The sequence below is a fragment of the Leptinotarsa decemlineata genome, unplaced genomic scaffold, assembly GCF_025532065.1.
Source record: "Leptinotarsa decemlineata unplaced genomic scaffold, Ldec_3_MD MMD2_tig00026316_RagTag_RagTag, whole genome shotgun sequence".
Classification (NCBI taxonomy): domain Eukaryota; kingdom Metazoa; phylum Arthropoda; class Insecta; order Coleoptera; family Chrysomelidae; genus Leptinotarsa; species Leptinotarsa decemlineata.
In genome coordinates, this window is record NW_027412685.1 from 3,119,965 (window position 1) to 3,130,804 (window position 10,840).

The window sequence follows — 10,840 nt, forward strand, 5'->3', positions numbered from 1 at the left end:
TTGTCCATTCAATCCACAACCGAATTTCTCATCTAGATTATCTACAGCAAACTTTTCTTTCTGTTTTACAATGCGCATCGTGCCGTGGTTGGAGACTATATAAATGTTATTAGCTTATTCATTTCAATGTGTACCATCAAACGATACGGACGTATTGAAAGTGATCGTAAAATTAAAAGAGGTTGTGGTTTTGTTAATGATTTAATAAACAAACTTCCTTTCGAATTACATCTACCGGAGGTTATCAATACTGTGGACCGGGTACAAAATTGAAACAACGTTTAGCTCGTAACGACCCTGGAATCAATAAATTAGATATTGAATGCAAAAAACACGATATTCAATATTCTAAGCATCCATCCGATCTTGCAGCAAGACATTTAGCCGACAAAGAACTTGAATACAGCGCTTGGGATAGGGTTAAATCGAAGGACGCGAGTATTGGGGAAAGAGCAGCTGCATTACTTGTCACCAACATTATGAAAGCGAAAAGACATATGGGCATGGGTTGTAGTACCAATAAGAAAAAATGTAAGAGGAAACAAACGAAGAAAAATAAAATTAAAAAAGTTGCATTTGGTGCTGGGATAGTCCATAAAGTGCGAAATGTATTGAAGAAAGCTGGTGGGAATCAATTTGTGACGAATAATAGCAAAAAAGCTATCACTGTGGCATTGCAGGCGGCACGTAAATACCTTAAAGCTGCCGGTGGAAAGAAGAAAATCCGCACACCACGCATAATTCCTGTTCCCAAGATCGGTGGACTTTTACCATTGATACCAATTTTTGCTGGACTATCCGCACTAGGAAGTTTGGCGGGAGCTGCTGCTGGTATTACCAAGGCCGTGAATTCGGCAAAAGCCAGCAGAGCGGCTTTAATGGAAGCCAATCGTCACAATAAAACCATGGAGGCTGTAGCATTAGGCAAACGCGGAAGTGGAATATATCTCAAACCATACCGTAAAGGTTTAGGACTATATTTAAAACCATACAAAGCCACAAACAAAACAAAAAACTAATTGAACCCCTACCTCAGAGGCCTCTTACTGATCTCGATCTCAGTTATTATGCACAAAAAATGAAAATTCCACATTTTCGTGGTGTTTTTATGCGTGATAGATTACCATCTTCAGGTCCAAAACAAAACGAGACAGCTATTGTTAATTTAGATGGAATAAGTGGACCAGGAACACATTGGGTGGCATATAAAAAATGTGGGAAAGAAGTCACATATTTCGATAGTTTTGGAGATCTACCCCCACCATTGGAATTGACTCGATTCTTTCGAAAATGTTCGAATGTAAAAATCAAATATAACTATGATCGACAACAGAAATTTAATACAGTTCTCTGTGGTCACTTGTGCTTGCAGTTTCTCTCTAAATAATTTTCCAAATAAAAATGGATTCAACACCAAAACTGGATCGGGAGGCTATCAAGGGAATGGGGTTTTCACTTAGAATGTTTTCAAAATATGGTACCTTGAAAAAAATGGATAAAGTGATGCTTGCAAATATGCCTAAGGAAGTGATACTTGCATGTGTTGCACATGAGATTGCATATGTTTGGGAAAAGTTGCCTAAGCATCTGCAAGATGACATCGATATAATGAAACATAGATATTGTTATGAGCACCACCACGATCAAAATTCAGATTCGGATGTTAATGATGGTCCTATACCTCGAAAATCTATGTGTTGTATTTGTAATATAGAGGATGTGAATATTGGTATCAATAAAAATGATACTTATTACAATACAACACCTTCCAAAAAGTGTAAATTGTCTCAAATGTGCTGTTGCTGTGTACAATAATAAATTGAAATGTGTTTCAAAATATTCATCAGTCATGTCACGAAAGTTCGAGCTACAAGCTGTCGGGACAAGTGTCTTGAGTGCGGATTTTTTTCCACCAATTGAATTGGATAGGAACAGTCGTTATGGATTAGGACTTTTGGGATTCTATGGGTGCAATACAATCAATAATATAACTGAAGCTAATAACTTAGTTAGTTTTAGAATCAGTAATGACAACTCATCGATACCCCAAAAGTTGACAATTGAAATTCCATGTGGTGCTTATGAAATAGAAGAGATCAATGCCGTCATACAGAAACATATCATGTTCAGATTGTTTCATGATAAAAAACCAAATGATGTCGTTGCAGATGATATTTTCTATCTACACGCCAATAATAATACATTCAAATGTGAAATGCGATCCAAATATGAAATTGATCTGACACATCCAAATTCAATAGCAGAAATGATGGGGTTCGCTCATGAAATATTTCCACCAAATCAGATACATGAATCATCATTACCAATAAACATTACAACTGTGAGACTTATCCGCTTAGATTGCAATATAATATCTGGTTCATATATAAATGGTGAAGAATCCCACATTCTTTTCTCATTCGATATTGATGTTGAACCTGGCTACAATCTCACTAAAGAACCACACAGTATTATATATATGCCTGTCAGTCCAGAAGGTCGTCAATTGATTCACAACATTACAGTGCGTATTTTGGATGAAAAAAATAACCTTATCGATTTTGGAAGTGAAGAAGAGATTTTCATTATTTTGGAATTGAAGAAAATCGAATAACTGTTGTTATGGGTTTCATTTATAATAGACAAAATCGCATTGAACAATCCCAAACGAGTTGCACTATCAAAAAGAAAGGTGTGCATAAAAAGAAGCTCATTCCACAAGTGTATGCTAAACAGTTAGCACATAACGCTCTGTCTGTGAGTGATCTTAAATTTTTGAAATCGATTGGATTGAAAGTGAGAAAATAACAATGGTGCTCGAAACAAACAATGAAAAGTTGAATATATTCAATGAACCAGTGCTCGATCATTCTCTCATAAGTTTACATGAGCACACATATAAGCCCTATGGATCACCGCTATTCAGGAATTCGGATGAAATCAGAATTGCAATCAATAATCAAGATGTTATACTAGATATTGCCGAGAGCTTCATTTACATAGAAGGTAAATTCACCCCCAAAGATGTAGCGAAAACATGCTATCTCTCGAATAATGCAATTGCATTTCTCTTTGACGAAATTCGTTATGAAATGGGAGGTGAACAAGTGGCTGTTGTTAGAAAACCTGGGATAACATCTACAATGAAAACCATGATATCATTTGGACAATCTCATGCTAACACATTATTGACATCTGGTTGGGGACTTTCACAATTGAAGCAAGATATCTTGGATACAAACAGTCATGTTTTTAGTGGAAAACTACCACTGAAATATTTGATGGGTTTTGCTGAAGATTACAACAAAAGTATCTTGAATGCCAAACAGGAATTGATTTTGATTATCGCTCGATCATTCAAAAACTCATATAAAGGTGAGGTTGATGCTGATTTGGAAATAAATAAAATCGAATGGAAAATAAGGCATATTGTACCAGATGATAAACACAAGCTCAAACTTTTGAGTAGAATAAACAAAAGCGGTCTGAATGCCAAAATCAAGTTGGCGTATCGTATGTGGGACCTCTATGAACTACCATCATTACGTGGGACTTCTTCAGACATATGGGCCATCAAAACAACTAACGCATTGGAAACTCCTCGTTTTGTCATCATCGCATTCCAAAGTACTACCACATCTGAAGATAGAACACAAGATATTACAAAATTCACAACTGCTGATATCAATAGTATTCGAGTATACTTGAATTCTGAAGTTTATCCATATGAGCGTTGGAATTTGAATTTCGATAAAAAACTTGATGCTCCTGCTTATTATGCTTTTGAGAGTTTCCAGCGAAGTTATTATGATAAAGATATGAGTGAACCTCTGATGGACATTGGACAATTTAGAGAGAATCCACTATTCGTCATCGATTGTTCCCATCAACCGAATGCAACAAAATCATCAACTATTGATATAAAGATTGAGTTTGAGACGAGGAAGACCAAGTTTCCAGACAACACTAAAGTATATGCATTAATTTTGCATGATACAGTTTTAACATACAATGCATTGGATGGTTCAGTTCATAGCAGATATTGACACTTTTTTTTTCACTCTATCATGTACTGTTTTATGATCTTTTTTTTTTATTTGTAACTGACTTATATCATGTATTGTATTTTATATCATATTTATTGTTTTGTAATCATTTTCTATTGTATTTCATCAGATTTAAATAAATAAAACATGAAAATAATACAAAGTTTTTTATTTGACATTATTTATGATTCACAGGAACATAGAGACTATCTAAAATAACTTCTTCCTCATAATCATCATTTTCGCGACCATCTTCAATTTCCTCTCGATTTTCATCATTCAATTCAAAGTGATGAATAATCCATTCTGGCAAGTATGGTTGGAGGCTATACAGGAATCTTCTTAGGTTCAGTTCAATCATAACCTCACAAAGTTGCCACAATTCCAATTCATTATCCAAAAATTTGTTGCAAACTTCTGCACCACTCCAATAGTTCTCAGCATCACGAAGGCATAATTCGATTTGTTTTTCATCATAGCATACACTCATATCATAAACGCTTGCATGTTCGGCTCCATCACCCAACACCTTCAATTTAGACGACAAATGTTGAACCGATGATTTGAGATCTACAATATCGACCCAATCTTGACTTGCGTACTGCATCCACATCTTTAAATGGTGGAACTGAAATCGAACAAAAAAAAAACAATAAGCAACCTCCAATTTTTCAGTGATATAATACTCACATTCCCATTTTACTTGTAGTTACAAAGTGAGTGTATTCAACTAAGTTAGTAATGTTTATATTTCCATATAATTATCATCTAATATATGAATATTAATAAAACAATAAGAAATTCATTATAATTACTATTATTATTCAATCATATTGAATTTGACTAGAGTTATCGTTTTCACACCAAAAAAAAACTTTGTAAGCTATGACCTAAAGAAATTCACTATAAATTATTACTATTATTCAATCATATTGAATTTGACTAGAGATCGCGTTTTCATGCCAGCAAAACTTTGTTGGCTCTGTCCTAAATACATCATCGTATATTTACCACCTGATGAGTTGATACAAGATATATCGTCATCACTGAATTGCAACGAAATACGTTTTGGTAGCCATGTTTTAAATAATTTATCATTGCTCACATCTTGCAAAGTTAATAAAATTGATTTACCAAATCGTGTAGAATAAGTTGACATATTTTTAATTATGTACACTTCATCAATTGGCAATGATGATAAGGCCTTTTGCTCTAGTATTTCAACCTCCTGTACAATCAAATTATTAATTTTATTCAAGTCTACTTTTGAAACGGACATGATGAAAATATATATGAAAATATAAACAATTTCCAACAGACAAATACACTCACCGTCTTCCTTCTATTACGAACTGAATAACACTCTACCAATTGCTAACTGCTGCAGATATATTCGTCTACTGATTTCATAGTGTGCCAGGCATTTCTTTTATATTAAACAGTGTGAGTCACCCCCACCATGAAACCGTGAAAGATTCACATTGCTAGTTGCTATCCACTAGAGATGCCTGACGTCACAGCCAAGCCCATCTCCCAACTTGATGCGATAACAGTTGCCGGTACGAGCAAGCAGTGGTCGTTGCGGTCTCGGAGAGGGTAGACGCTAGGCAAACAGTCCTCGGCTGCCGTTGTGTCACCATCGATAGCGGGGCTAGAGCGAACCTTCATCGCTTCAGGAGAGGTGAGGGCAGACCGATGAATACGCATTACTCTGCCACACGTCGTGGAGTGAACATGTCGCTCTCTAGCCGTTGAACGGTTATTGCTGTGACGTCACTCCACTACTAACTTGGTGCCCTAACACCGATGGAACATTTATTACTTGGAGGATCTTCGAAGTATGCAGACGTATGTTTGTACATAGACAAACAAGCACATGATGAAACCCTGTACCGTGCATTCTCCTACACACACACATAAACACACAAAATCTCATATGAAAAAAAAAATCTGAACGATCCATGCACCAGACACTTCAAGGTCACAATGCCTTGACTTCACTGCACAACAAAAAAACTTCACCAAACAACAACCAATAAAAAAAGCAATTAATACGTCATAGTGGTGGGGGGAGGCCGAGAATCAGCTGTAAACAACTACTCACCATTTTAAATGTGCGTCGAAGTGGATCAAAATGACGTCATTTGGGTAATCGTATATTGTTACAGGAACGAAACGTGTATGCCAAATTTCAGTTCATTCAGTACGTGGGTAGAATTCAACTGTCAAGATTTAGACATCGGGACCGATGAAATTAAACAAAAGCTTGTAATAATGAGAGTATATCAGAATGAAAACATTTACTGCGAAATTGCCAATGACAATAAGTATTACACATGCTGTGTTCTTTTGGTTATCATCGTATATTCATTCTGTCTACAATGAAATACGATTATGACGAAGGAATGGGCTAGATTCCTAGCCTTGGCGAAAAATCCTCTTACTGCGTAAAGAAACCTCACTGAAGCAGACACTTCTGAGCTTCGTAAAGCGAAACGTTTGAGGACATATTAGAAAACAATTACATAATTTCACATACTTTAAAATTCATTGCCATAGTCATAATGGTTTATTCCTCGAATATTTCTTTCCAAGGTTGGATTTGAAAAAATGTATGCGGTGCTATCAGGATGAAAATTCTTTTTATGAGCATTTTACGACGTTGTATTATCCTCATATCGTGGTTACCAAACAGTAAAACCTTATTTTTCGGATGATGCCATACAACATCAAGGTCTCGTTGTTAAAAGTGATTAATTATTTTATGAAAACATTTTCCGCGGCATCCTAACTCGAATTAATTCACCCTTTTCAAGAATTTCACACATCACAGTCACATAAACAGCAATAAAATAATAGAAATTCTAATTTCGCAGCACATACAATGCCGTAATGTCCGAAATATATGACATAGTCATGGAGATATGTGAAAAATATGGAAACTTCCAGCTGGTCGTCACATGTTTTTGCTGAATTGAGGTCGAACTTCTACATCTCACTTCCGACTGATATAAAAAAAATTGATTTTTTGTAGGTTTGTTCAGTAGATAAACTCAAAAACTACTTAACATTGGAGTACTCGTGTGAAAGATTGAGACAGTAGCACGGTCTCTTGGACCGGTTCAGGATTTGGTATTGAAAAAAATCTTCTCCATGAAAATGAATGCTCATATGTTTGAACGAAGGACTTTTATTCATTTCCAGAAATGAACATATACCTACATACGAGAGCTGAATAAAAAAAACAACTGAGGAATTTAAGATTGAAACACCAAAGTCCAACGTAGTATACAGTGCATTTCTTTAATGTCCCCCCACTTTTTATTTCTTGAACGAGTCAACTCAAAAAATAATATCAAAGGAATAATGCCTTTTTTTGGGTTGCCGCTAAGTTCAGACAAAATCGTGCTATTTCATCCACATAACAATTATCACAAGTGGCAATTACGTGTTCTGAACATGAAAACATCGCTTATACTTCTTGCAGAAATATTTAGTTTTATGATTTTTTTCTACAGTCGCATTTAGTTTCTTGATATTTTTCAGTCACTCCACAAAGTCCATGAAGTCGAAAGCTTGTAGACAGAGGTTCAAAAGAGAGTAAAAACTACCATTGACCATCTAAACTTTTTTCAATAATTTTGCTAAAGGTATTGGAATCATACAGTGTGTAAGCCAAATGAAATAAATTCATTATTTCGGTTACTATACATATTTTAACAAAATCCCGAAACACGTCAAATTTAAATTATAATTTAACATTCTTTAACGTAAAAGTTCCACCCCTACCTTCAACCCACTTCGAATGACAGGTACAACCCCCAATTTTTTAAATGGGAAGTATAGGTTTGTGATATATCGTTTGAAAGGTCTCTTCATTTTCTATTCATAACTGCTTTCAAGTTCAACAATTAAGATAACATAAATTAAAAATCATGTGGTTACCGAAATTCAATAAAATACACTCAAAAACTAAAATGTAATGCAAAACGTAATGAATTGTAGAATACGAAAAAGAACTATGGATGTTAACGAACGTTATTTCACATATCAGGCGTGACCGACCTAATCGCCAGCCTTATTCGTTCTTTTTCCATTCAAATCTAAAGGTTTGGTTTTGTACACATTGCTCTTCACATATCCCTATAAAAAGAAATCTAATTATGAAAGATCAGGTGATCGCGCTGGCCATTCAATCAATCCTCGCCTCCCTATCCACCGATTGGGAAATTGTTGTATCGAGGTATTGCCGGACATTAACTTGGTAATGTGGTGGTGCTCCATCCAGCTGAAACCATATCGTATTCACTGGAACTTGAGGGTTTTCTGGATCAGGATAAAAATTTGCTAAACTTGGAATGACATTATTTTGAAGTATTTCCAAATAATTATCGGCATTCAAATTGCCTTCAATGAAAAAGGGACCAATGATATGGTTTCCTACAATCCCTGCCCAAACATTAATTTTTTGTGGGTATTGCGTGTGTTCTTCTCTCATCCAGTGAAGATTTTTCGTTGACCAGTAGCGGCAATTTTGCCGATTAGCACGGTCATTAAGAAACAAAGTACACTCATCAGAAAACATAACGTCTTCTAATTGGATGATATTGTTATCCAACATGTCCATCATTTGCTCACAAAAGTAAGTTCTTCTATCAAAATCGTATTGAGTAGGTATCATTTTATAGGGATGCATTTCATTTCCTTTTAATATGTTTACTATCGATGTATGGCTAACATTGAATGTAGTGGATGCATGTCTACTCGATGTATGTGGATTTTTCTCAAACTCAAGCATCACATCTAATTTGAGTTCATCACTCATTGCATTGGCAGCTACTTTTTTTATCTGTCCCACATGATCAAGCTCGCGAAACTGCTTCTCTATTCTGCTCTCTATTCCTTGAGATATGGGTGGTAAATTGGGAACTTTTTCATTAACTAGGTGAGCTACATCCTGTTGTGTTGGGGTTTTATCTCCTCAACCAATCATTTTTAAATATGTTATTTTATGCATTCCCGTTAATTTAACCATTTGTCAGACTTGAAGTTAACGTACTTAAAACCTAAATTGAAATATTGACATCTGATGTTGTAACATACAAAACATGTTGACATGTCGTTTCAAACTAACGTTACCACGGAAATTATTTATAGTTCTTTAAAGGATACCATCCAAAAAGAATATTGCTATGGGTTTTGATTACTTTCTTATCATCAATTCTTCAACATGAAATAAGATTGTGGTATATTGCAATAAGTTTTGAGTGTATTTTATCGAATTTCGGTAAATTCATGATTTTAATTTATTTTATCTTAATTGTTGCAATAAACTTGAAAGCGATAACATTTTTGAATAGAGATTGAAGAGACCATTCAAACGATAATGAATTTATTCCGTTTGGCTTCTACACACTGTATAGCTCTTAATTTGAACGTTCTACAACAGCTTTTGCATTTGTACTAAGTGCAACACTTCTATATGAGTAGTACGATGAACATTAGCATCTGGAAGTGTAACAATTTCAATGCCATATCTCGCTGGACTGCTTTCAATATACTGTCTGAAACCTCTGAAGGCTTCAAGCTTTTCATCGACTGGTACATAGTACATCTATATTATCGAACCTGCGATGCCTAAGAAAAAATAGAAACCTCTCTCTCCATCTAGCATATCATCATTGAAAATTTCTGTCGAATTTCTATTGGAGTTTTCAAAGCTTTACCTTTGGATTTGACTCCCGGCAATGCCAACGACTATAATCAGATAACTATCCCTTATATTAAGAGCTCTTCACAGATCTTATCTAACTCTTACTTGGACCCGCTGTTTTCTTATCTTATCTTATCTTAAGATCTTGAGTCTTCATCCCCATGAAAGAGTTGTTTCGTTTTCACTCTCCTTACACTTTTTGTATACGCTTCAACTCCTATTAACAATATCCACTCTGCCCTGAAATCTGAAAACAAACATTTATTATACGGGGAAATTAACTCTATGCTTATTCATTTATAAACAGGCTGATTAGCCTTAATACATGAATATAACATAGATAAAATATATTTTATTTATGTTATAAAATTACATATAATTTTAGTTTATTACTAATACATAATAATAATAGTACAAAATGATCATAATACAATGTATTCATAACCGCAAATATATATAATTCAATATTAATTGACGAAAACTGTTCTGAGATAAAGTTCAGTCCAATGATGTTAAGACACCAATTTGATTAGCCAATCGAAGAATGTATACAAGAGATCCATATGAAAAAGGATAGTTGAATTCAACTTACGAACGTGTTCGTCGCAGCGGTACATTAAATGGTATCAACGATAAAATTGCAGGACAATATTGTTTAAAATTTTATACAAAAATATTATAATAGTCAAAAAAAGCCTTTGCTGTAGAGATTATATTTTAAATTTTATTGTAATATAATCGATATATGTGTATATATGGTTTTATCTATTATTATTGAATATACTGACCGTTTTCAGTGTAATAAATGCTCGTTTCTGATTTATTTATTTTCTGAAATTAATTTGGCAGCGACTGTCACCAGATGCAGATTTGTCCACATCAAATTTTGAATATCAAGGCAGATCCGAAAAAAAGCTGTGGGTTCGTGCCGATCGCATGAGGGCCGGTCTTTTTGAAACCTAACTACACCGTGTACCTTTTTGAGATGGTTTTCCTTCTAAGTTTCAGATTAGGCTTATATTACAAAATCAATAAAAAGAATAAATGGGTATGTTTATAGACCATAACAAATAACTGTGTA

General features: G+C 34.6%; 1 long non-coding RNA gene across 1 annotated transcript in view; it reads right to left on the reverse strand.

The window, feature by feature from the left end:
- The window catches only part of LOC141485347 (uncharacterized), a 28,463-nt gene extending 17,826 nt beyond the window's left edge, over positions 1-10,637 (reverse strand). The window contains exons 1-2 of the long non-coding RNA XR_012467150.1: positions 10,548-10,637; positions 9,773-10,006 (exon numbers count right to left, since the gene is read on the reverse strand). This is a non-coding gene — a long non-coding RNA (uncharacterized lncRNA). The remainder of the gene's footprint in view (positions 1-9,772; positions 10,007-10,547) is intronic.
- Between the last annotated feature and the right edge of the window lie 203 nt (positions 10,638-10,840).